This window comes from Vulpes lagopus, chromosome 2 (genome assembly GCF_018345385.1).
Source record: "Vulpes lagopus strain Blue_001 chromosome 2, ASM1834538v1, whole genome shotgun sequence".
In the NCBI taxonomy this organism is placed as follows: Eukaryota; Metazoa; Chordata; class Mammalia; order Carnivora; family Canidae; genus Vulpes; species Vulpes lagopus.
In genome coordinates, this window is record NC_054825.1 from 62,443,114 (window position 1) to 62,466,376 (window position 23,263).

Sequence of the window (23,263 nt, forward strand, 5' to 3'; positions counted from 1 at the left end):
GGATTTGAACCTGACAGCCAATTAGACACTAAAAGCTGGTCCCTACCATACATATTGTCAAAAATGTGGTATTTTATTCCTTTGGTTTCCCCTCTTTTTATATGATAAGCATGCTTTACTTTAACAATGAAATAAAATTAAGGTTATCCATATTTCTTGTTTGTCATATGGAAAAATAATATAGTATTAAAGGATCAATATACCAAATTAAAGGTGATGCACAAAATATATCCTTAAATTACAACCTGTTTTATAGAATTCTGCCTTGCATAAATAAGATTCCATTGCCTATTTCTTGCTGAGACTGTTTTTAAAGAACAGGCAACCGCGTATATCCTGATAGAATGACCCATACCTTGGAAAGATAGCCTGCTGTGACTACATCTGCAGCCTGAATCACAATTTTCAAAAGAATTAAGCTAGAAAAAGAAAACTACAGTCCCATGAAGTATGTGATTTGAAAAAAATAATAATGGTTAAGCCACTTTATCTTTTTAAAATCATTAACCAATTCTATTTTAATTTTAATATTTTTCCAGGGAAAATTTATCATTTAAAAAGTATGGATTTTTAAATGTTACATTTTTCTGAAAAAATATCAACCTTTAAGTAGGAAAAATTAAGACATTGTGATATCAATTGAAACTCAATAACGATAAGCCTTTTTGGAAAGAATTCCACAGAGAAAGGAGTATATTGAAATATGTATATGATATATACAGGCAGAATCAGTGACTGTAAGTTCCATTTTTACACAAGAATCCATTTAGATCCAGGTCTAAGAAAGACCATAATTTTGGGTGAGTCTGGTAATATAGCCAAAGTGATATTGTATACTGCTACCATCCAGTGTCTCGGCTGCTCATCATGTTTTGCATGATCTTAAAGGGGAAGTCAAAGATTTTTTTTTAAGTTGTATTTATTTATTTTAGAGAGAGAGGCAGAGAGCCAGAGAGAATGCGAGTAAGGGGAGGGGCAAAGGGAGAGAGAAACTCAAGCTGACTCCAAGCTGAGCAACGAGCTGAACAGAAGTCTGATTCCATAGCCCTGAGATCATAACCTAAGCTGAAACCAAGAGTGGAACACTTAACTGACTGAGTCACCCAGGCACCCCAAAGTCAAAGATATTTTGAGTTTACTTTCAATAAACATTATATTACGAAGAAAAATATACATACATTGGAAATAAGATAGCGGTTTAAAAATTATTTTAATATTTATTCAGAGTTGAAAAATATATAACTCATTAACTTTCGCCAAAATATCACCGAGTACTACAAAGCCATACTTACTTTACTCGGTTGAAAGCCTCCTGCTTGTTGTCACTCAGCCACTTATCCAGTATTTTATATATTCTTGCGATTCATTTATTAGATTCAAATTAACAAGAATGTTACAAACTCTCTGGTAAATAGTACACATTTTGCAAACACACACTTAATAATGATTAATACTGTCTCTTCTTTCTGCTGTTAATTTGTAGAGAGTTGATTAAATTGCACTCATAATATTCATTTAAGTCTGGGTGTAGAACAAAATGTTCTCAAATTACATGTTCTGAACTATAGTAAACCACCTTTGGTCAATTAGGATGGATTCCTCCCTCTCAGATGTTGATGGGATGCACTTGTTCCATCAAATGCATAATTATAAATGAATAGTTTTAACCATGAAATGAAATTACATGAAATGAAATACAGCCATATATAATAATTCTTAGGGGTACATCTATCTATCACACTTATGAAGGTGCATCTGAATGCCTATACAATCAAAATTTAGCTATGCAAAAAAGTCCTAAAGTATACAATAAGAATAGAACTAATGTTGAATCTTGAATCCTATCTTATTCTAGTTGTGAAAAAATGTTACAACCCACATAAATATGATCCAGTTGAAGAAAATCCCCATGTGTTATCTCACCAAGGGATGATTTTACAAAGTAATTTTGCTTGTTGGATTTAATAACTGAGTAGTTAAATATATTTAGAATTATGTAACCTTTTTTTAATTTTTAACTTTTTAATGCAAGTAAATTTTCTCCAATATTTATTCTTAGTTGTCCACTTTTAAATACCTAGGGATACTTGAATAAAAAGTAAGAATATTCCACTGAAGAATTTTAATTTGTTTTGTTTCTTAAATTCCACATGAGTAAAATCATATGGTATTTGTCTTTCTCTGAATGCCAAAGGAAAAGGCGGAAAAAGAGGGAGAGGCAAACTAAGAAACAGACACTTAACTACTGAGAACAAACTGATGGCTACCAGAGGGGACTGGATTGGGGCTGTAAATTAAATAGGAGATAGGGATTAAGGAGTGCATTTATTGTGGTGAGCAGCAAGTATAGTATGGAAGTGTCAAATCACTGTATTGCACACACAAAACTATTACAACACTGTATTTAAATAAAAACTTTAAAAAATGAATTAATTTAAGTGAATAGAAAGCTCTTAAAAGTTTGTGATAAAATTATCAAAGTAATAAGATTCACATTCAAAATATCATGGTGGTTAATATATGAGGAAAGAGGTTAAAGAGTGAAAGCTGAGAAACTGATTGAAAGGTAGTTTTTCATTCTTTCCTGAGAAAAGATGGTATGTGAACTGGGGTTGATTGCCATAAGAATTCAGAGAGGAAGGTGATATGAAATTATTTATTTATTTATTTATTTATTTATTTATTTATTTATTTATGATTTTATTGATTTATTTGTGAGAGACACAGTGAGAAAGAGAGGCAGAGACACAGGCAGAGGAAGAAGCAGGCTCCATGCAGGGAGCCTGACGTGGAACTCGATCCCGTGTCTCCAGGATCACGCCCTGGGCTAACAACGGCACTAAACCGCTAAGCCACCAGGGATGCCCTGAAATACATTTTAGAAGTAGAATTAACTGAACTTATGATAAACCATGTAAGTCAGTGGAATGACTCTTAGGTGTTTGCTTTGTTTTGTGTTTTTCTTGACCAACTGAATAAATAATGGTGTCATTTATTGATTTAAGAAGACTGGAGGAAGGGTAAAACTGGGAAGACATCAAGATTCTACTTGTAGGGAGCAAATGGGTAGGTCAGTGGTTGAGTGTGTGCCTTTAGCTCAGGTCATGATCTCAGGATCCTGGGATTGAGTCCTGTATATGACTCCCTGCAGGGAGCCTGCTTCTTTCTCTGCCTATGTCTCTGCCTCTCTTTGTGTCTCTCATGAATATATAAAAATCTTTTAAAATCTTAAAAAAAGATTCTACTTCTATGTGTAAAGTATGGGTTGCTTTTCAGCTATTTAGTTGAGTATTCAAGTAAGCTACTGGATATAAAACTAATAGGAAATATGAGAGCTGGAGATATAAACTTAGATTCATCAATATCAGATGGTATTAAATCTATGGGACAAGAAGAAACCACCTATGACTTAATAAAGAAGAAAGAGAGAATGTTTGACTCTATTCAGATGCTCTTATTCCTTTGGGTGTCAAGTAGAGGAAGACTAGCCTGTAAGGAGACCAAGAAGTTACTAGTGACACAGGAGGAAAACCAGGTGAGCACAAATCACAAGAGGAAGAGAAGAAAGCTTTTTAGACACATTGTCTAGCATGATTATCTGAACCATGTATTTTAGTGGCTCATACCTGCAATGCAAAAAAAATTTTAAATAAGAAACACAAAAATGATTTTGTAAAAGGAGGAAAAAAAGAGAAATAATTTGGATAATGGCTAAAGAGACAATTTAATCCCTTTATTTACTAACCTGGCATTTATTAACCACAGGTTAATTTGGGGGGTTCTGAGCCTAAGATCAAGGAAGAGGAAGTTGAGAAAGCTATTTCCAGATGTGTCAGCATGCCAGGATCTTGAGGAACAACAAACTTAATGGTATCTTTTTCACTGGAAGAGCTGTAGTCACTTCAAGTCATGGCTTAGCCAACAAGTGCCAAGTTTAAAATTCAGAAACATGAGAAAAAAAGACAAACAAGCAAAGGCAAACAAAGCAGGGTATGAAAGAGATTAGAGTAGTGAGAGTAGTGCTACTTCCTTCTCTTCACCACGCCACTCACCTGCCATAAACATCGGCATGAAGTAACCAGACAGTAGGTACTATAGGGACAAATACAAATGAAAACTAAAAGGCTTAATTCTCTGTTGAAAACAAAGGAAGATATTTCCCTAACCTCCTTTTTCTTTGAGCCTTTTACTTCAGAAAAATTATAACTTTAAGTACTATTTACTTTAAAACGTATATAAATCCCTTTAAAGACTAGATCAACATTTTGTTGGCTTTATGATCTAGGAATGTTTTTCTCCAGGACATGGAGCCATCTGTTCAAAATGCAAAAATCAAGGAAGATAGCACCACTATCTCTCAGTTTCTGTAAGAGTAACTTCCCTGCGCACTTGCTCCACATTGCAAAAACTATCTCTAGTCATAAAGACATGAAAAGTTTGGTTTTCCTCTGGATAAGACTAATTAGGTAGCACAGATGGTCACCCCAATTTCTAAGTAAGGTTAGGAAACTGTATGACAAATTGCGCGGTCAAGTCCCCCTACTTGAGGACTAGTTATTGTTTATATTGAGAACATGTATATAATGGGTTGCGTCTGCATGACTATATAAAAGTGGGTGGAGGATAGGTTTCTGTCTTTGCAATCTCTTAGCTGATCACCTAAAGTGCACACCACACTCTGTTTTAATGCTTATTCAATAGTAAAGTGTCTTCTTTTTAAGCTAACTTTGTGAAGAGGATTTCTAGGTTAGAGGAGATTGTATTTATATTTCCCCAATACCCATTCACCACTTACAATTAACCATCTCCCTTAATTAAAATTAATAACAAAAATCCTCCTATTCTTACCAAATAATAAGGGGGGATTAAAAACTGTTAGAAAAAGTAAATTATGTACAAGTAGACTCTTTGGATTTTCAACGCATCAATCCTGACCTTATTATTTTTTTCAAAATTATACATTATGTAACTTGGTAATTAATATCTATGCTATATAATGAGATAAATTATATAGCATAAAAAAGGCTTTTAAATTAGAGGAAAAGTACATCTTAAATAAAGTCAATTTTATTCTACAATTAAACAAATAAGAATTAAGTAATTTCTGTGTTTCACTTGCTGAGTAAGCAACAGGCTAACCAAACAGAATAAGGCAGCTGCTATTCCAAAGAGTCTCACTGAGAAGAGACCCTTGCATCTTTTTAAAAAAATATTTTATTTGTTTATTCCTGAGAGATACACATAGAGAGGCAGAAACATAGGCAGAGGGAGAATCAAGCTCCTCATGGGGAGCTTGATGCTAGACTCGATCCCAGGATCCTAGGATCACAATGTAAGCCAAAAGTAGACCCTCAACCACTGAGCCACCCAGGTCCCCCAAGAAACTCTTGCATCTTTAATTAATTTTGTGTTCATTAATAGTAACAAGTAGAAATATCTTAATTCCAAGTAGAAATGTCTTAATTCCTAAATGGATGATTTCTAATTCCATCTATGATTGTTTCAGTCATTTTGTTTTCCTTTCACATTCTATGTGTTTTTCTGATTATGATGAGAAGGGAGTCCAAAACACTAAGCTGTGAGTAGGAATTTAAAATGTAAAGGTTTCTTTGTGTCTAAGTTATGAAGGAGAAGATTTTTTAATAAGTAACCATCTTGAACAAGAGTCAGCAGATCTTCCTAATGGAAAGAATGAAAAAAAATTATTCCAATGCAGGTCAAATTCAATCTGTAGCCCATAAATTATGGCAAGGAATGGATGGAAATAAAACTAAAGTTCTATCTGGGTCTTTTATTTATTCTCCTGGCCCCAAAACGCAGTCAACCAAATTGAATTCCTACTTGAAACAGGATTTTTTTTTTTTTTTTTTTGGCGGGGAGGATACATAGGGAGGGAGAGAGTCTTAAGCAGTCTCCATACCTAGCATACAGCCTGAGGTAGAGCTTGATCTCATAAGCCTGAGATCACAGGACCTGAGCCAAAATCAAGAGTTGGATGCTTAACCAACTGAGCCACTCAGGCGCTGCCCAAACAGGATTTATTCTAAATCAAGAGTCCAAACTGGTGTAGCCACTCTGGAAAATAGAATGGAGGTTCCTCAAAAAGATAAAAAATATAACTACCCTATGATCCAACAGTGGCACTACTAGATATTTACCCAAAGGATACAAAAATACTGATTCAAAGAAATACACACATCCTGATGTTTACAGCATTATCAACAATACCCAAATTATGGAAAGAGCCCAGATGTTCATCGACAGATGGATAAAGAAGATATGGTGTATATATATATTTTACTCAGCCATAAAAAAGAATTAAATCTTGTCATTTGCAAAGACGTGAAAATGGCTAGAGAGTATTATGCTAAGCAAAATAAGTCAGAGAAAGACAAATACCATACAATTTCCCTGATATGTGGAAACTAAGAAACAAAACAAGTGAACATAAGGGGAAAACAAGAGAGACAAACCAGAAAGCAGAGTCTTAACTACAGAAAACAAACTGAGAGTTGCCCGAGGAGAGAGGGTGGGGGGAATGGGTTAAATGTGTGATGGGTATTAAAAAGGACACCTGTTGTGATGAGCACTGGGTATTGTATATAAGTGAAGAATCATTAAATTATATACCTGAAACTAGTATTACACTATATGTTAAGTAACTTGAATTTAAATAAAAACTGGAAAAAAAAAAAAAGAATAGAGTCATATTTGAAAATACATGAGCTTTTAGGAAGTCGTAATCTTTTGGCTGCTGGAAGGTCCTGCCTACGTGTTGATGGTTGTTGACTGATTAGGGTAGTAGATGCTGAAGATCAGGATGGCTGTAGCAATTTCTTAAAGTAAGGCAACAATAAAGTTGACTGTGTAGATTGGCTCTTCGTTTTATGAACAATTTCTCTGTAGCATAAGGTGCTGTTTGATAATATTTTACCCACAGTAGAATTTCTTTCAAAATTGGAATCAATTCCTTCAAACCCTGATGTTACCTTATCAACTAAGTTTATGTAATATTCTAAATCCTTTGTTATCTTTTCAACAATCTTCACAACATCTTCACCAGGAGTTAGTGCCATCTCAAGAAACCGCTTTCTTGTTCAGCCATAAATAATAGCTCCTTATCCGTTAAATTTTTATCATAACCTTGCAGCAATTTGGTCACATCTTCAGGCTCCATTTGTAATTTGAGTTCTCTTGCTATTTCCACCAAATCTGTCATTACTTCCTCCACTGAAGTCTTGACCCCTTTCAAAGTCATTCATAAGGGTTACAATCAACTTCTTCCAAACTCCTGTTCATATGATATTTCTACCTGTTCCCATGAATCATAAATGTTCCTAATGACATCTAGAACAGTGAATATTTTCTAGAAAGTTTTAAGTTCACTTTGCCAAGATCCACCAAAGGAATCGCCATCTATGGCAGCTATAGCTTTATGATATGTATTTCTTAAATAATGAGGCTTTGAAGTCAAAATTTTTACATGATCCATGGTCTGCAGGGATGTTAGAAAATATTAACCTCATTGTACAGTTCATCAGAGCTCTTGGGTGACCAGATGCAGTAACAGTGAGCAGTAATATTTTGAAATAAATATATGTATTTTTTCTGTGCAGTAGGTGACAACAGTGGGCTTAAAATATTTAGTAAATCACATGTGTTGTCATCCAGGTTTGGTTGTTCCATTCATAGAGCACAAGTAAAGTAGATTTAGCAGAATGGTTAATAAGCATTGATTCAACTAAAAGTCACCAGTTGCATTAGCCCCTAACAAAAGAGTCAGCCTGTCCTCGGAAGCCTTAAAGCCAGGCATTGACTTCTCTCCAGCTACGGAAGTCCCAGATGGCATCTTCTTCCAATATAAATATGTTTCAGCGACATTGAAAATCTGTTGTTTAGTGTGGCCACCTTCATTATTTATCTTAGCTAGATCTCCTGGATAACTTGCTATATCAGCACTCGCTGCTTCATCTTGCACGTTTATATTATGGAGAGGGTTTCTTTTCTTAAAACTCATAAACCAACCTCTTCTAGCTTCAAACTTTTCTTCTCACCTCACTTCCCTCAGTTTTCATAAAACTGAAGACAGTTAGGACTTTGCTCTGAATTAGGCTTTGGCTTAAGAGGATATGTGGCTTGTTTAATCTAGCCACATGGCTAAAACTTTCTATTAACAACAAGGCTGTTTGGCTTTTTTTTTTTTATCATTTGTGGGTTCACTGGAGTAGCACTTGTAATTTCCTTCAAGAACTTTTCCTTTGCATTCACAACTTGCCAAACTGATGCTAAGGACCAACTTTTGGCCTATCTCAACTTTCAACATTCCTTCCTTGCTAAGCTTCACCATTTCTAGCCTGTAATTTAAAGTGAGAGTCATGTAGCTCTTCTTTCACTTGAATACTTGTAGGGCATTGTAGGATTATCAACTGGCCCAATTTCAATATTGTTGTGTCTCAGGGAAGAAGGATGTCCGAGGAGGGGGAGAGAGACAGGGAAACAGCCAGTTGATAGAACAGTCAGAACACAAACATTTGTTGATTAAGTTCTCCATCTTACATGGGCATGGCTCATTGTGCTTTAAATCAAGTATAATAGATTTCTGATCACAGATTATCATAACAAATATAATAATGAAAAAGTGTGAAGTATTAGGTGACCTACCAAAATGTGACCGAGAGATGCAATGTGAACAAATGCTGTTGGAAAAGTGGCACCAACAGACTTACTCAATGGAGAGTTTCCAAAAACCTTCCATCTGTAAAAAGTGCAATTATCTGCAAAGCAAAATGAAATAAAGTATGCCTATATCCATTTCTTTCCATTCTCTCAAATGAGAAATAACCTAGATAAGTGATTCTAAATCTTTTTGGTCTCAAGAATCCTTTACACCTAAAACTAATGGAGGACCGACCACAAAGAATTTTTGTTGATATGAGTTATAACTATCAATATTTACCTTATTAAGGAAATAAATTGAGTTTAAAAATACTTATTTATATTAAAGTAACAATAATAATACATTTTAACATTGAAAAATCTTTTTAATTACCTTTATTTTTTAAAAAAAGTAAATAAAAACATTGTGACATTGTTTTACAATTTTGAAAACTCTTTAATATCAGGCTTAACAGAAGACAATTAAATTCTCACATCTGCTTCTGCATTTGATCTGTTTTAATATGCTGTTTTGGCTGAAGTATACAAAGAAAATCTGGCCTCACACAGATATGTAGCTGGAAGAGGGAGTAGCATTTTAATTGTCTTTCAGATAATTATATTCTACTATGCTTTGACACTATATCAAATCTCAATAGATGGCAGTATTTTAGGCTAGTTGCAATGTGGAGTATGAAGCCATGTCACTGAACTTTTCATATTCATTGCGTTAAAATTCAATCATCTATCTTGTATTTTGAAAGAATCCTTTACTCATGCATGACTTTGTATTACCATACATTTATCATTTGTAAGCTATTTGTTCATAAAACTATTGCAGATGTCCCAAAATTGATGTTTTATTATACAATAAAACAAATCATATTTGTTGTTATAGAAAATGATCTCATTTTAAAAAAAACCTAGGTTATGCAAAGCTGTCAAGTTCATGTGACATATGCCACAAGGTACTAGTACAGTTTAATAAAAATCTATAGAAACACAATGTATCATTCTGTGTTTTAGGTCTACTAATGCTAATATCTTAGATGTACCCATTTTATAATAACAGGAATAGCTATAGAAATCCTAATGATATATATATATATATATATAATCTTAAAATGATTTGAGGCCTGTGATTTGCTCCAAAATAATTCAGAGGAGGGGACACAGAGGTCAGTATAAATAAAACAAGATTAGATATGGGATTAAAATTATTATTCATCTTATCATTCCTTTTACTTGTGTACATGTTGAAATTTACCACAATAAATATTAATATATAATTTGAACTCTTCAATGGATCTATGCTTTTCATTTTTGGATCCTAATATGACTAATGAAGAACAAAATTTTTCTTAAATTTAATTTGATGGACTAGATAACTGAAAATGATCTATCTTATGATGATGCAGGATTGTGTAGCAGTACTTAATACATTGATTTCTCATACTCTCCTAAAATAGCAATTTTCTTTCACAAATATCATCTACAAGCTTAGTCTTACCTCAAGTCATAGGCAAAAAATCAGGTAATACTATCTGTAGCTTAACAAACAAATAATGTAGGCTCAAATTATTTTGCAGTAATAGGTTTTCACTTCCAACTTTTACACAGAAATATATTTTTTCACTTGAGGAAATTCAAAAATTTTCACAGGTACTTTAATTAAAGTAACTAAATGTGTTGTTTCCTAAAACCCAGAGACCTCTTCTTTTCTCAATTTAAGCAATGATTTCAACATGATTTTTATGTTTAAATGAAACAACCTGCCTTCTAAAAACTAGGTTAATCTACTGAATTTCAGAGATTTGAGATCAAATTTGAAAAGAGGACATGTGACATCTTACAGCAACAGCAAGCTTTTTATCTTTTCATACTGGAGGATTATTTTCTATGTCTTCTAATGCTAATACAGAACTGATGACTACTCAAAAATACCAGCAAAATGAGGTGGGACAGAGAAAGGTTACTGATGCTCTTTCACAGTATTCTCTGGAGGCATCATAAAGAACCAACAACTTTGAAAGTTTCATTGAAGTGCACACATCAAAAGTGCACAGCTTTTCTTTATAATTCATGCACTTAAAAAAAAAGTTCTTTAGTTTCCTTTATGCTAGAATAGTTCCCCAACTGTTTTTGTCTTTTATGACATTAATATTTTTCGAGTCTAGATCAATTGTTTTGCAAAAATTTGGTCACAGGCCTAAACTATAATTTTAAAAAAAGGAAACAAAGAGAAGTTTCATTTCCATCATGTTCCCACTCTTCCCATTTTTTAAAAGTTTCTAGTTTATAATTCCTGTATAATTTCTCCTCCTTTTCCTCCTCCTCCTTCTTTTTACAAAAAAAATAGGTGTATTTATCTTTATATCCCCTTCTTTCTTATACAACAGTTGGTATGCTATATATACTCTTTATACTTCTTTTCCCAACTTAAAAATATGTCTGGATATACTCCATATCAGAGATTTTCCATTTCTAGATGTCTTCCTCATTTTATCTTTTCGTCACAAATAACTCTGTTGTGTAGATGTGCCCTACTTTTTTAGTAACTCTCTTATGATGGACATTAAAGTTCTTTCCAATCTTTTGTGCTTAGAAGTAATGCTGGAACAAATAACTATGTGTATATTTTATATCATATTAATAGATAAGCACTTCAGGGTAAAATTCTTTAGGGTAGTTTTCTTCTTATATTTTACCCTAACTTATTCTTTCCTTCTAGTTTAAGTGATATTTTTACATTGATACCTTTGATTCATTTGGAGTTCATTATTCATATGATATATGGTGACCCAATGACTTTTACACTGCCACACTGTAATTTATTTAAAAGCCCATCTTTCACTCAGGGATTTGAGCTGCCACGTGTAATATATAATATACATCTATATATACTTTGGTATATTTATGGATTTGATATTCTCTCCACTAGCCTCTATTATTCACCAATACCATGATGTTTCAATTACAGAGGCCTTATAGCATGTTTTAACATCTGGTGGGGCTACACCCCTCATCTTTTTTTGACTCATTTTATTTAAACAGGCTTTCACAACTATTCTTGCAAGCTTATTTTCTTATATGAAACTTAGAATCAATTTCTCTTGCTCCAGAAATACTTGTGGTATTTCAATTGGGATAGCATTAAATATAAGTGCTAACTTGAGGAGAACTGACATCTACATGTCATTGACACATCCTACTCATAAAGAAAGGATGCCTTTTAATTTGCCCAAGTCTATTGTGTCTTTCAAGACTGCTATGAAGATTTTCTCATATGGGTTTTGCACATTCTTGTTAGGTTTATTCCCTAGTATATTGTCTTTTTTGTTACTACTCCAAAAGAGATTTTTCTTTATTATTAAATCTGTTAGGAATAACCTTACTTTGAATATCAAAAGCTATCTATTACATTTCTTTTGACAGTAAAATAATTTTACTTCAGTGAAATAATTTTAATCTTTCCCTAGGACAGATGGATATCCAGGGCTGAATGAACACAAAAGCATCAAAATAAAGCATCTTTCTATCTTGAAAAGTGAGCTCACTTGTTTTCTGAGGACCTTTTTAGATAATTTCTGTGCCAGAATGACACCTAGTGGCCCATTCTGGTATAGTCATTGGTAGAAAGGTGACCAATTCTTAGGGAATTGCGGGACTACCGAGTTACTTTGCACATGTTTGAATGTTAGATTATTTCATATACAATTTACTATTACAAAACCTATAGTAAGAATAACCACATCAATTAATGGATACTGAGATGGCAATCACTGCTTTAAATAAAAGAAGTTTCCCTTTGAAATACAAATTTATATGAGGTGCTTGGGTAGTTCAGTTGGTTGTGTCTGACTCTTGATCGCCACTCAGGTCTTGATCTCAAAATCTTAAGTTCAAGCCCCATGTGGGGCTCCATGCTGGGCGTGCAGTCTACTAATATATATTCATGTGGTTTCCTATCTCACAATAAGTCAAATCAATTTTATGTTATTAGTTTCCTGCCCACCATATCAAGTTGGCAAATATTTCAGAAAGAAAAGTGAATAGAGATAGCTCTGGTTTTGAAGGCAGACAACATTGAAGATATATTTGCTCTATCACTGTATTTTAAGCAAATTCTTAAACTTTCTGAATCTCTTTATGACTGGCGTTTGAAGGGAAATAAAAGAAAATGTTTTGTGTTCCATACTGGGTCTTTAGAGACCATAGAGAAGGATAATCATAGAAAGAAAAATACAAGTAAGATCAAGAATTCAGGAGCACTGGATGTTATATGTAAGTGTTGGATCATTAAACCATACACTTGATACTAATATTATACTGCATGTTAACTACATATAATTTAAATAAAAACATAAAAAAAATTGAGGACGATAGTGCCAGAGGCGATGAAAAGAAAATGTGAGTGATACCTAGGACTGTCCCCTAACAAGAATCCTCAGACAGTAACTCCTTATTGTGCATGGCACAGGGTTTTCTAACATCTTAAGCAAATTGCAAAAAACTCAAGAGAATTTAACATAAAAATTACACATATAAAGTACCTGACATGTAGTAGATGCTATGGAGATTTTGGTTCTCTGTCCATATGCCTTTCTTTTTTCCTAATAAATGAACACTAATAAATAAATGTATTTGTTTATTTTTTGTATCATTTGCCTTGAAAAACCAGAAAATTAATGTAAAAGAATCAAAATGCTGAAATACGAATTTTGGAAAATGATAGAAAAAGGCTGTTGAGGAAGGCCAATCTTAGTTTCTCATTATAGAGCAAACAGTCTTGTTAAAATATATATTTTAGTACTATTGTAAAAGGTATGAAGACTACAACAAAATGGGAGAGATATTGGGCTCAACCCCAAATAATAGCAAGGAATACTGGAAATTTATAGCAAAGGAGCAGAATGAGGTGTCAGTGGATAAAAACTTTCTAAGAGGAGGCATCATGGTTAGGGGGATTTTTGCTAAACCAAATAACAGGATTCTTGCTGAAGGCAAGTCAAGATGATCAGATATCAAGGGTGGGGGATTGCCACTACACTAAGTTTGTAGGATTCTTACTATAAATGGACTAGATGGGACAAAGAGTTTTGTTTCCAATCCTGCCTGTCTCAGCCCCTATATTAAGAAATTAAATACCACCGGTTTATATATGTGCTATTAAAAAATAACCTACTTATAAAAGGCAAGTTAGCTCTTTTGTTTTCTATGGAGCCTAAGATGTAAGGGCGACATCTGGTGGACAGAGAGTCTTAAGAAGTTTAGCAAGGTAGCGTAAATTTCTACCTGTCTCCCCACATCTTTAAAAGTTGTGCCCTACGACCCAGCAATTGCACTGCTGGGGATTTACCCCAAAGATACAGATGCAATGAAATGCCGGGACACCTGCACCCCGATGTTTATAGCAGCAATGTCCACAATAGCCAAACTGTGGAAGGAGCCTCAATGTCCATCGAAAGATGAATGGCTAAAGATGTGGTTTATGTATACAATGGAATATTACTCAGCCATTAGAAACGACAAATATCCACCATTTGCTTCAACGTGGATGGAACTGGAGAGTATTATGCTGAGTGAAATAAGTCAATTGGAGAGGGACAAACATTATATTCATTTATTTGGGGAATATAAAAAATAGTGAAAGGGAATAAAGGGGAAAGGAGAAAAAAAGAGTGGGAAATATCAGAAAGGGAGACAGAAAATGAGAGACTCCTAACTCTGGGAAACAAACTAGGGGTGGTGGAAGAGGAGGTGGGCAGGGGGTGGGGGTGACTGGGTGATGGGCACTGAGGGGTCACTTGATGGGATGAGCACTGGGTGTTATTCTATATGTTGGCAAACTGAACACCAATAAAAAATAAATTTATTTAAAAAAAAAGGTTGTGAAAGGGAAGCCTGGGTGCCTCAGCAGTTGAGCGTCTGCTTTCAGCTCAGGGCGTGATGCTGGGATTGAGCCCCCACATCCAGTCGCACTTCGGGTCCTTGCAGGAAGCCTACTTCTCCCTCTGCCTGTGTCTCTGCCTCTCTCTGGGTCTCTCATGAAGAAATAAATAAAAATAAAAAGGTTGTGAAAGAGTTGAAATGTAAAAAGGAAGTTGTGTCTCAACTGGGCATAAATGCAATGCTTGATCCCAAACACAAACTGTTCAAGGACTATTCAAGGTGGGTCCTCATAATTGAATGATTAGATCTAGAGATACCACAAAGTGTTAATGCTCATTTTTATGGAGAATTGTGGTTGTGAATGAAAAAAAAAAATCAAATTGTGTGTTTTATTTTGTTAAAGGATAATTGCTAAAAGAGGGTATAATTATGACTCATACAGATATAAAATGATTCTGTGTTAAAGATATTACTTAACTCATTAATTATTGAGAAAACCAATAAATTCTTATAATCCATTCAAAGAAGAATTCAAAGAACATATATGTATAATCAGATAAGGAATGCCAAAATAAAATGGACTGACAATTACATTACACCAGACACAATTAATTTTCATTTCTATGGACTAAATCATTTGTACTACTATTAATTTTATATAACTCATTGTGTTGTATAACAACCAAATATATTGAAAGGTAGAGACAACTAGAATGAGTACCCATTTTTAAAGTCTTTCATTAACTTTTCTGACACTCTTCAACCAATAATTACTTATTAAACACCAATTACACACAATGCCAGAATAACTAAGGAGAAAAGAAAGGAAAGTCACATATACTTAAGGAACTTAAAATACATTTGAGAAAATAAGGGTAAAGCTTAAAATAGTTCTTTTATAATTCTGAAAGATCCTTTGTAGTTCCTTTCTTCCTTACTTCTTTCCATAAATATTTATGGAATACCCACTCTTGATATATGCTTTCTAGGCAGTAGGTACAACATATGAAAGACAGATTCTGCTGTCCAATGGTGTTTTCCTTCTAGTGAGGGAATGAAGATAATTAAAAGGCATTTTAAAAATCCAGGTCAATATTCCGTTTATCACCTTGACATTACAACTCTTCAAAATTCTCAAAACCAGTGACCTTCACTTTCATGTCACAAGAGTTCTCCACCTCAGGTATAATCCAGAGTAGTATAACATGCAGGCTTTGGTGTCGGTTTGATTGTGTTCAAATTTTGGTTTGACCTTTTGCTGGTCAGGCTAATTTAAGCAAGTTACTGAAATACACTGTGCCTCAGATTTCTTTCCTGTTAAATGGATATAATAGTACTTTCCTCACAGGATTGTGGTGAGGATTAAAGAGATACTACAAGGTATCTTATGGCAAGAGTTCCTGATACAGTGCTCAATAAATTTCATTATTACCAGTAGTGTTAGTAATAGTATTGCTCTCATTATTAGTATTATTATAACCTTGAATTTCATCACCTTTTGGAAATGTTTGAGTCTTGCAATTTTCCACTCTTGATTCAATCTCAGAAAACATGTGAACACGTACTGTTCATTCATATTTTTCAGTGAATTGGGTACCTATCGTATGCACAGACATTGTACTAAGCACTTGGACCTAAAGATAAGGAATATAATGAAATGCACAAAAATAAAATGCATGGTCCATTCATAAAATTGCCAGCAGTCAAATGTGACTAGACCACAAGGTGCAAGATGGGAAGGGTGAATCAAAGATCTATGCAAGATGACTGAAGTCAAATTAGGAAAAAAATCTTCTAAGTCACTACAGCAGATCAAATGCTTTTCCAAAGAAAAATGGGGTACCATTGAGATTTTTTAGTAGAAGAGTGACAGAATCAAATTTCCACCACAGAAAATCAATCTGGCAGGCATGTGGACTGGAACTTGAGAAAGACAGATTGCAGGATTCAGGGTAAGATGTTGGCATGGTAGTCCAGGTGAAAAATGAAGTAGGAAGTGGCACGAGGGGGACAGAGAAGGAGACAAATCAAAGACACATCTATGAAAGGTGGATACCTCCAAACCTCATATGCGTGTGAGGGCAGATTAAGCCATACCAACTCATATTACAATCTTGCTAGCTCCAAGCCTCACTTGCTCAAGAGCTTCCCTTTTTCCCCCTTTTCTGTACATTCTTGCAAAATATTTCTGAGTGTGAGAACAGCAAACATTTCAGGGTGCCATGTTCCACCAGAGTCTTTTGCTCTAAAATCCAGAAATATGCCAGTTTTCCCTGACCACCTGTGCACTCAGTGTTAAAGTGTAGCAGAAGCTCCACAACATCTTATGAACTGAGAAGGAGTGTCCAATTGACAACCCCTTCCAGTCTTGTTGTATTTAATTTCAAGATGTCCAAAGCAAGGTAGACTGAGCAATGATGTGCTATAGCTGTAGTGAGAGAGGTCTCCAGGACACATACCATCCATTTTTCCCCATGTAGCACACTTGCTACCACTCTGGCTGGGTTGGCATGAGTCCACAGGCAGTCACTATCTTGAACCTTGCACCCTGAACCTTGCACTCCAGCCTTGAGTCCCTCTTGTTGAGTTGAAAGGCCCATCCTCGATAATTTCTCTGCTTAGAATAATTTTTTTTTTTTCTGAAGGCATTCTCTCCCTGCCTGCACTCTCATTCTCTATCTGGTAACTATTCTGCCTGAACTCCAAACGTGGAGAGAGTTCATGCCTTACATCCATCAGGTTCTCAGCACTCATGGAAATTGGGCAATTAGAATAATTAGAGGTGGAGAAGATAAGGGAAAGACTACTTCTAACCACTATCCACATTAGAATCCAGTTCTAAATCAGCTGAAATTCCAGCTACATTCCAGATAATACAGTAGCCAAAAAATGTAGAATGTGAAGGAAAAACAATAGACAAAGATGACTCCAAGGTATGTAACTTAAAGATCTAAAAGCTCTCATTCACAAAAAAAAGGGGGGGGGGAGTATCCAGGAGACAAAGCAGATATTTATGTAGAGAGGATGGACTCAGTTTGGGACAAAATCCATGGAAAAGAACACTTAAGTGGAGGTATCTAAAGGATGAAAGGTCCACCGAACACATTGTACATCAGGATCTCATAATTACCTGGGAAACATTTATTTTATTTTTTTAAATCTTTTTATTTATTTATGATAGTCACAGAGAGAGAGAGAGAGGCAGAGACACAGGCAGAGGGAGAAGTAGGCTCCATGCACCGGGAGCCCGATGTGGGATTCGATCCCGGGTCTCCAGGATCGCGCCCTGGGCCAAAGGCAGGCGCCAAACCGCTGCACCACCCAGGGATCCCCCTGGGAAACATTTAAAACTACATCTGGGAAACGTGTACTGGGGACCAGATAGTTCTCTTTTTAACAAATTCCCCCAGATGATTCAGAAGTCTGGAAAAGGTCTAGGAAAGTATTTGCTAGGTCATAAGACCTTAGGGAAGTCATTCAGTGTATAATCTGTAAGGCTGACACTATTTCCACAAAGGTCCTGGCTGACTTGGCAAAGTAATTTGGGGTTTCCAGGAGAGGTCTTTATCAATATCAGTTGCCTTATCGATTGATTTTCAATATATTAAATTATTATGATTAATTAAAAATTTTTAGCCCTTAAAATCCCTCAAAATTCACCAAATAGCAACAAGGGTTGTCTCTGGAAGAGGGTGCTTCAGGTAAGATTTATAGTGACAAGCAATAGAAAAAAAATTCTAGTCATTTTAAACAAAAAAAGTTACTCTTTTTAAAAGATTTTACATAGTTCATAGAATTTTAAGAGTGGGGAGCATATAAGGCTAAAGAAGCTAACTAAGAAGCAATGTTAAAAATAATCCCAAAACCAGTTCAGTGAAGTCCCCATAGCCACAGCTATTTTGTGAAAAGTCCTTCAATGTAATGAAAGAACATCAATGTATAGATTCGAGACATTCAATAAATTCCAGTACCTGGTTAAACTGAAAGGTGGACAGGAGCTGCCTTTATCAGTGTCCCTTGTGTCACTGACATTTTTGCCTCAGAAGTAAGAGGAGCTAACACTCTGGGGCTGGCCTTCCTACCAATCTGGATTCTTTCCTATCTCTGCTTTTTTTGTGTCTTCAGACCTCCACCTAGGGCAGAGACTGAGTCTTGTGTACTCACCTCAGCTGAAAGGGAGAGTTGAGAAACCAGCCTTGTACCTCTACAATGAAGGGAGTCCAGTAGTTAAGACAGCCAAATGGAATAAAAAATGGTCACAACAGTGGTATTTTAGGTGATTTTTTTTCTACTTATGCTTTTCCATATGTCCTACATTTTTTGTAGTGAATAGTATTACATAGTCAGAAAAAAATTAAAAGTAAACTTTTACACGGGAGTTTTTTTCAGTTCTTTTAACCACAACTATCTGGTATCACTTCCCTCCTCTACTGAAGACAAAGAGGAAATATACAGGTGGATGACACTGTCTTCTGATGTTTTGGAGCACACTGCTAGAGCTAAATTTACTACCACTCCACTTTATAGATAAGAAATCTGGGGTTGAGAGATAAGAGACATGATATATCAAAGTCATGTGTAAAATTAGCGGAAGATCCAGCCCTTTATCAGGATATCTTGATATAGGCTTCTATTTTATTTACTTCCATATATTATAAAGGGCAGCGTGATGGCATGATTTGAGGGGCATTCAGAATCCCTGCATCAACCTTTGGTGGTTTTTTTTTTTAAGATTTTTAAAATTTATTTATTCATGAGAGACACACAGAGAGAGAGGCAGAGACACAGGCAGAGGGAGAAGCAGGCTCCATGCAGGGAGCCTGACGTGGGACTCGATCCTGAGTCTCCAGGATCACACCCTGGGCTGAAGGCGGTGCTAAACCACTGAGCCACCCGGGCTGCCCTGGTTTTCTTTAATAGAGAAGAATGAGCTCTGGCTAAATAGTGGGCTGGCTTCAGCAATTAGCCCCATTTGCTTGCTGTGTAAACATTGGCAAGTAACAATTTCTCTTTATTTAAGTTTTTTGTTGGCAAATGGAAATAACAGTAGCAATGTCCATAGGGCTTAAGAAATAAATGAGTAAGTATTTGCAAAGAACTGAGAAAAGTTCCTGATACTTAGTAAGCACTAAATAAATGCTTATGAAATAAAAATGAGCAAGAAAATAGGGCAGACAGAGTTCTCATTTTAAAGTAGGGTAAACTTGACAGAACTTCCAAAAGGAGTTCATTGACTGGCTCTTTGATCTGATAATGGTAGAGTAGCTTGGATAGACCAAATGATCTAGAAATTAAAGTTTCAAAATTTGAACAAAATTATTTAAGAAGAAAACCCATTTGGAGATACTGGAGAACAATCAAAAGCAGGTAGAAACTGGAAGAAAATCTACTCTGGCAAAACAGGAATTGTACCTAGTGACATTGGGGAATTTGTAGCTTCTTGCCTGAGGACAATTCCCAATCTGTACAGCAATTTAGTGCAGCAGAATGCCAAAACTTCACTGTTCTGAAGGATAGGAGGCCAGAGTTCAGGGTCTGAAGAGCAAACAGAAAGTTACAGAAGAGAGCTTAGAAGGGAAGAATCACATAGGGAACAAGTCCCCAATATTGCAACCAATATTGACCTGAAGTGTTGGCTGACCACTAAACTCACATTTACAGGAGAGACCAGAGGAATTAGTAAAAACAAAACCAAACCAAACAAAACCTCCCCTAAAATAAAACAAAACCTGAGGGCCTGAAAATCAAAGATCTTAGGGAATGTCAGTTACTAATTGCAGAGGGGACAGAGTATGAGTATGAGCTTGGGTATGAAGCCAAGGAAGTCCAAATGGGGACGACCCAGAAAGTTCCATTAGGAGAAATAATTTTATTTGAAGTAACACATGTAAATAAAAGGCAACACTGAACAAAAATTGCTCTTCTTGGCTATAACATTCTCAGACTTCCCTTGTTTTTACAACTTTGCCAATTTTCAAGAGTAATGGTCAGGTATATTGTACAATGCCCCTCTATTAGAAATTATCTTAAGCAGGATGTGTGGGTGGCTCAGTGGTTAAGCATCTGCCTTCTGCTCAGAGTGTGATCCCGGGGTCCTGGGATCAAGTCCCGCATCAGGCTCTCCGTAGGGAGCCTGGTTCTCCTTCTGCCTATATCTCTGCCTCTCTCTGTCTCTGTGTCTCACATGAATAAATAAACAAAAAATCTTAAAAAAAAAAGAAAAGAAAAGAAAGAAATTACCTTAAGGTTTAATCTTGATTAGGCAAGGTTGATAGGTTTTGAGGAGAAAGATTTTTCAGATATTTTTCTAGTTTTATGTTTTACATACAGGTCTATAATCCATTTTGTTGAAATATGCCAGGTGTTTAGATTATTTTGCATGTGAATATCCACTTGTCTCAGCAACATTTGTTGAAAAGATTATTCTTTATCCCTTGAATTCTCTTGCCCCTTTGTAAAAAAATCAGCTGACAATACTTGTGTGCGTCTATTTCTTCACTCCCTATATTCATCCATTGATCTGTTTATTTATATTTTCACTAATAGTACACATAGTCTTGATTATTGTAGGTTTATAATAAGTCTTGAAGTTGGATAGTGTCAGTTCTCCAATTTTGTCCTTCTTTAGTATTGTATTGGCTATTCTGGGTCTCTGCCTTTCAATATAAACTTTAGAATCAGTTTGCCAATGTCCAAAAAATAACATACTAAAACTTTAGTTGGGATGAAATTGAATCTATAGATCAAGTTGAGAAGAACTGACATCTTAACAATATTAAGCCTTCTTATTCATAAACATGAAATATCTCTCCATTTATTTAGATCTTTGATTTATTTCATAACAGCTTTGTAGTTTTTCTCGTTTGGATCTTATATGTATGCCAAATACTTAATTTTATTTATTTATTTTGGTGCTAATGGAAACACTGTTACATTTTTAATTTCAAATTCCACCTATTTGTTGCTGGTATATAGGAAAGCAATTGACTTTTGTGTATCAGCCTTATGTCATATGACCTTGCTATAACCAGTTAGTTCCGGGATATTTTTTTTGTCGATTTATGACTTTTTAGGCAGACAATTATTACATCATCTAAAACTAAAACAATTTGTTTTATTCCTTCCTTTTAATCTGTATAGTAATTTCCTTTTCTTTTTTTATTGTACTTGTTATGACTTCCAGCACAGTGTTGAACAGGAGTGGTGAGAAGAGACATGCTTGCCTTATTATTAACTTTAGGGTAAAGTATTCCGTTTCTCACCAATAAGTGTGATGTTAATCATAGGTTTTCCAGATGTTTTTTACCAAGTTGAAAAAAACTCCCTCAACCATAGTTGAAGAAGTTTTATCACGAATGGATATAAGATTTTGTCAAATGTTTCTTCTGCACCATTGATATAACATTTTTCTTCCTTTGCCTGCTAATATGGTGGATTGCATTAATTGATATTTGAATGTTGAACTAGCCTTGTATAACTAGAATACATCCTGCTTAGTCATGGTGTAAAATTCTTTTTAAACATTGTTAGATCCAATTTCCTAACATTTTGTTGAGAATTTTCACATCTATGTTTATGAGAAATATCAGTCTACAATCTTCTTTCTGTAATGTCATTATGTAATTTTGATATTAGGATAATGCTGGCCTTATATAATAAACCAAAAATTATTCCTTCTGCAGCTTATTTCTAAAAGAAAATGTATCATTTCTCCCTTACATAGTTGGTAGAATTCACTGGTGAAACCAACTGGGCCTGGTGCTTTCCTTTTTGTAGGTTATAAACTCTTCACACAATTTCATTAATATAGGCCTATTTAGATTATCAATTTCTCCTTGTATGGATTTTGGTAGTTTGTATTCAAGAAAATCAGAACATGCGTCTTTGACATAGAAATTATTTTGAGCTAAGGCAAGTGAGAAGCATAAGACAAGCTCTCTCTGTGCTCTTTTTTTCTCCTTAAAGGCAAAATATATATATATATATATATATATATATATATATATATATATACCTTTTTTGAAAATGAACCTAGACTCTGATCAGCCCAGAATGGCACCAGAGGAGTCAGAAGAAAAACCTTACTCCATTAGCTTCCCCTGTAAATTTACCTTCCCATAGTTTGCCACCATTGGAAGCCTAAAACTATTTTCTTTTGTCTTGTTCCTCTCAAGATGTATCGTTCTTTGGTTAAAATGTTATATAAGCCAGAGTTATATAAAACACTTCAAGCTATTCATCTCTGAGTTTTTCCCCTGTAAATATGAGGTATACATGTGAAAAAATGCTTTTCTCTTGTTAATCTGTGTTTTGTTACAGCTGAAAATCTAAAATGAGTAAATTATTTTTCCTCCTCTATAGTACCTTTCAAGTAATTGGTCCATTTCATCTACGTTATCAGAATTGTGGGCATTGAGTTCTTAATATTTGTTTCCTATCCATGTAATATCCATGATATCAGTAGTGATATCCCCTCTTTCATTCTGATATTAGTAATATGCATCATCTCTTTTTTCTTGGTTACTCTGTTTGGCTAGAGATTTATCAATTTTATTTATTGCTTTTTTTTTTTTTAAAGAATCAGCTTTTATTTTATAAGAATTTTCTTTATTAAACCACTGTTTATAATTTCAATTTGACATCTTTAATTTTTATTATTTCTTGTCTTCTACTTGGATTAGACTTATATTATTCTTCTTTCTATACTTTCCTAATG